This window comes from Asterias rubens, chromosome 7 (genome assembly GCF_902459465.1).
Source record: "Asterias rubens chromosome 7, eAstRub1.3, whole genome shotgun sequence".
Classification (NCBI taxonomy): Eukaryota; Metazoa; Echinodermata; class Asteroidea; order Forcipulatida; family Asteriidae; genus Asterias; species Asterias rubens.
Genome location: NC_047068.1, coordinates 2,109,560 through 2,115,103, shown reverse-complemented (window position 1 = coordinate 2,115,103; position 5,544 = coordinate 2,109,560).

The following is a 5,544-nucleotide window of genomic DNA, read 5'->3' as shown; positions in this document are numbered from 1 at the left end:
TAATACCTACCAGCATTCTGTTACTATAATAGCCATATTCTATGCATTCAGAACTCAGTACAACAAAAACACTTTAAATATATGTTTTATTGGCAGTACATAATCAATGCCAATGCTTCAAAAGGGGTACCCTTTTCTTTCATTTCATTTCACTTTTATTTTATTTTCTAATAAATAAAAAAAAAACAGTATAGGTGACAAGCACCATAATACACGGTGTAGACTTGAGGACAAGTCGTTAAATGTTTGTCGCAGTAATGGCTCTCACATGACTATTTACTGCCCTCGTAAGACTGCTGGCACCGGACTACTTGCGCGAGAGCAGAGGTGGCACATGACCAGCAGTCTCGTGTGAGTCAAGTCCCTTGAGAGCCGTTATTCTATTACTGTAACAAACATTCAATGACTTGTCAACAAGTTACTATAGAGCAGACCCTGTTAGTGTGTTTATGTCCAGCAGATTTAGTCATTTTTGTAAGCTTGCATGTGTGTGTTGTCCAGAGGTCATACTGTAACTATTGGGTCTACTATCAAATTACGTTTCCACATTGTATACAGCTAATCAAACTTGAAATAAATACAAATAAGATGGGATGTTGCCATCTTGAAAATGTAATGTCTTACAACTTGGACATGTATTAAGGACAAAAAGGTTATACATGAACAATGTAATAATTTTTCGATAGGAGATACAATAGAGGGAACACATCTCATGATGTATGTCTCCAAAGATAGGAATTGTCTGTGTGTGGATGCTGCATTCCTTGGAAGTTGGGACTGTACTAAGCAATGAGATTATTGTGCATAACAAGAAATATTGACATCATGCATGGCCAAGTTTCTAAGAGCCGATTAAGCACAAATAGTAGCTTAGCACAACAAAACTATGCTTACCAGTAGATTATCTGCCAAACTATCATATTATATTTACAATTTGTAAATCTGGTATCCCGCTAATTTCTACTTGGTGTCTACTTAAGCGACTCTGTGAGAGCTGCTTAAGCACAAAATGTTGCTTAGCCAAAAAAATCCTTGCCTAGTAAAATCAGATTACCGGCCAAGACTCCACTCAATTGTTATGCTAAGTAAACAGCAGCTAAATACCAGTCACAAGCAATGTATACGGCATGAACTTTTGGCCAGTAACAAGTGTAAAATAAGCCAGCTTTTTTCGTACTTAACCATTTATTTTCCTTAAACGACTCTATGGAATTGGGCCCTGATTAGGTTGATGAGAAACCATTAGAGTTAAGATAGAGCCGCTATGACAAGCAGCTTTGGCAGGGGAGCCAATTGTCCTTGTTATGACTAGAATTAGAAGACTTACAATCACCAAGCCACAAAACCTTCAATTACTGTCAACTATGGTCTGCAGCCTTTGGATCACATCTCTCTTTCTTGTAACCAATTTATAAGGATGTTTGTCTGAAGCATCCTCCCCAGGAATTATAATTGGTTGTTGGAAAATAAATGAGCATGGTGACCCCCCCCTCCTTTTTAAAGGGGGATTCTGTATATAAAACAATATACCCTTGAACTTATGTATAGATAAATGATCTAGACAGTAAAGAGTCAATAGCAAAATGGTAGAATATTAATTCACCAGGGGTGGATTTCACAAAGAGTTAAGACTAGTCTTGTCTTGAGTTAGGACGAGTTACCCGAGTGAGTCCTAAGTTAGGACGAGTCTTAACTCTTTGTTGAATCGACCCCTGGACCTATGTTGTTATGCTCCAAATGCTTTTCTTGAGTCAGCATAAACTCGCTGTACAGAGTGTAAGAAAATACCTACTGCCATTGTTTTGTTAAAACAAAATTTAAGATGACCAACAAAATATTGTATCCATTTCAATGCAAACAGTAATGGGAGTATTTGAAAAAACTAATAAGGAAATGCACCGTGTAACTTTGACGGAGTTTGAATCATAATGGACATCCACAATGGCATTGAATAATATAATATGTGCAGGTTTGGAATTGGTTATGAACTGATGTGTAATTATAATGGCAGAAATTCCCCTGAAAACAAAACCTGAAACCAACAAATTACAAAAGAAAAGCTATGTATGCATCAAAGTTGGAATTGCATCTGTATACCTTATATTTATTGTTTTGTTTTGTACTTGTATTGGTAGTTTTGTTTAACTTATAACAACTCTCTTAATATATATTTTGAATTATGTTTTATTTAAATTGGATTCTCTTTGTAAATAAAAAACCCTTGTTTCAGCAGGCAGCATTTGGGATATTTGGTTACGTGCACTGGTTCCAAGTCATTACTATACTATGCTTTCTTGGGCATTTTGAAATCACTTCATTTCTGATAATATTAATGAGGGCATTTATAAAAATTAAAGTGTGAGCATTTGTTGTCTTTAACTGTTAGGCTAGGGCTGTAGACAAAACCCCCAAAATAAGTCCTTTTTAATCCAACAGATATCCAAAGTACATTAGTAAACAGCTGTTATATGGAAGTCAATGGTTTTCATGCAGTTTTAAACAATATAATTTGGGTCCCATTATTGTTTTCAAGCAAGATTGACAGGAGCCTTTAAACAGACTACAACTGCACATCTTCATTTCAAATGCATAAAGATCAATATCGATAGTAAGATGTGTGTTGTGTTAATGTTAAATAATAGTAACATTTTAAGGTTGTTGATTTACAGCGCTTCTTTATTCAATATTGTGCAATTATGAATGCAAAGGTAACACTCGGTGCATACCTGCTCTGTATCTTATGTTCTTAGTTGTATTGTTAATTAATGCCAATGCCTTTAGTAGATGCTTATATGTCAACATTCTCATTAATTGATGTTTTACTGCAACAGGGTGATGTGTTTTTCATTTCAAGTATTAAGAATTCCCATAAAGGCATCTTGAGATTATTTTTGATACACACTTTTGGAGGTGCTTGTCACTTGTTGTGACATGTGGATTGATGGCTTGCATTTATAGTGGTTTCAAGTGAGAAGAAATATATCTGGCTTGATGTCAACCTTTGGTAATTGCTACTGTTTTGTATGGTAATATAACGCACACTAATAAATAATGCAGAAGACCCTGTATGAAGGACTGAGGAGTGGTTTCATTATTGGAATGTTTTAGCCTTTAGAGTAGAGAAATGGTTGGCTTCAGTTTCTCAGCAGGCACTAACAATTGCTTCTAACCTATCCATTGTGAACAACAAGGAAAGCTGTGGGGTTTTTGTTGCAAATTGTTCAAGAAATGTGCTTAGATTTGCATTTGTGACTCAATATCAGTCAAAATAGCTTTGTTTAATGTCAATTTAAGGGGGGTCAATTTCACAAAGAGTTGGGGCTAGCCCTAACTTAGGACTAGTCCTTTCCTTAGGAGATATTAAAAATGTATGGCTAGTTAGGATGAGTAACTCGTAACTCGTCTTAACTCGAGGTAAGACTAGTCTTGACTCTTTGTGAAATCCAGCCCAGAGCATCTAAAAGTATCCTGAATATTTGTTGATACCTTGGGCCACATATATTAGAAAGATCATACCACACTCTTAACTAGCATATAATTTTGTATTACTAGTTTCAGGATTGACAAAGAAACTTGAATCAACATTGAATTTATAATTCAACGTCTGCGTTGGCTCTTGAGATTATGCAATGAAATATTTCAATTGGTCTGGTGCCCTTGTATGTTTGGATGTGTACCCGTTTATTGCAATATAATCATATGGCCACATTTTGACCAACTGAGATGCGCATCGTGCTGAAACTAAACTGCTCACAAAAAGTAAGGAAACTTTTTTCAATCCAGTATATTTGTTATTGTTTAATACTCTCTTTGTATATGGTATCAATGCAAAGCTGAACTGTTCCTCTTCAAAATGATACCATAGTTGCAATGATTACATGTTGCTGGACTTGACCACGTTAATGAGAATGAGACAAAGTCACAAATCAAATGTGCCAAAATTAGCAATTTTGTGTTACTGTGTGAACAATCAAATTGACACTGTAATTCAAACAAGCAAAGACAAGAAGTTTGGTATAGAGCAAGACAACTTACTGATCTTAATACACTTTATTGATACAAAAAGTTCAGTAACAAGTGAATGATCCGAAGGCGTTGATGACAGCCTGGCACCTTCTTCTCATGCTGCACAAAAGTCTTGCGCTGATGATGAGGGATGGCGTTCCATTCTTCATTAAGGAACCTGGTTAGGTCAGCCACAGTTGATGTGTTGGTGGTTCTGGCGCGGACAGCGAGGCCAAGCTGGTCCCACAGATGTTCCATGGGATTCAGGTCTGGACTGTTAGTAGGCCAATCCATCCACTGCATGCACCCCAACAGTTTTCAGGTAGTCAGTCACCAGTCGGGCTCGATGGGGGCGAGTGTTGTCATCTTGAAAGATGGCATTTGGTCCAAGAGTCTGCAAGTATGGGACAGCATTCGGCTGTAGAATATTGTCTTGCAAATACCCATCAAACAAGGTGTTTTTCATGAGATGAGGGTTAATTGTGTCCGATTAGCTCACTGGTGCAAATCATTGTGTAAACCATTAATGGTTCTGAAAAGCTTGATCGGTTCGATTATTGAGCATTACCTATTGACCATTCACAGACAACAGTAATTTTGGCACATTTGATTTGTGACTTTGCCTCATTGTTATTCGTGTAGCCAAGTTCAGCAACATGTAATCATTGCAAATGTGGTATCATTTTAAAGAGGAACAGTTCAGCTTTCCATTGATATATACCATATACAAAGAGAGTATTAAATAGTAACAAATATACTGTATTGAAAAAAGTTTCCTTACTTTTTGTGAGCAGTTTACTTGCTAATTCTAGATAAGGGCAGGGTGTTGGGTCGGTGAAGAGGAGACCCCCCTATTTATCTGCTTAGCTTCAGAGTGTTGGTCTTCATTTCACACAATTTATGGTGATTGATTTAAGCCACCGCTGTGCCGTTGTCACATTGAACCAGGATTGCACTGCCCACAATCAGGCTCTTAAAATACTGCAGTTCTTGGAAACTGCCAACAGCTTGAGCACATTTGCTCGAGCAGTGCTTGGGACCCCATACACTCACCACCTGCCGCATGAGTAGGGTGGCCCCTAGCTGTTCAAAGATGCAAATCATTTTGAAATAGGTACAGGTTTAATCTTCAGTAAACCAATACCACGTAGCGCACAACACAATAAACGGTGTGCAAGTTAAGGTCACAGCAATACGCACTGGTGCAAAACACCTTATGAACACCATATGTTAGGACTAGTCCTAACTTAGGACTAACTTAGGATAACTCGTCCTAACTCGAGATAAGACTAGTCTTAACTCTTTGTGAAATCCACCCCAGGAAAGTACTTGTCGCAGTACCAATCCGTGAAGAACTCCAGTGCATAACTGACTGTATTCACACAAGACGATGAAAAGCTGTGGTTGACAAATCTGCTGGCACTGCCGAGTCGTTCTCACAACCCGATACTAGATACTCAATGAGGAGAAGCAGGAAGGAGGTTGACAACATGCCCTTGTGGGAGGCCAAGTCAACTTTCTTAAGAACGTCCTAAAGTT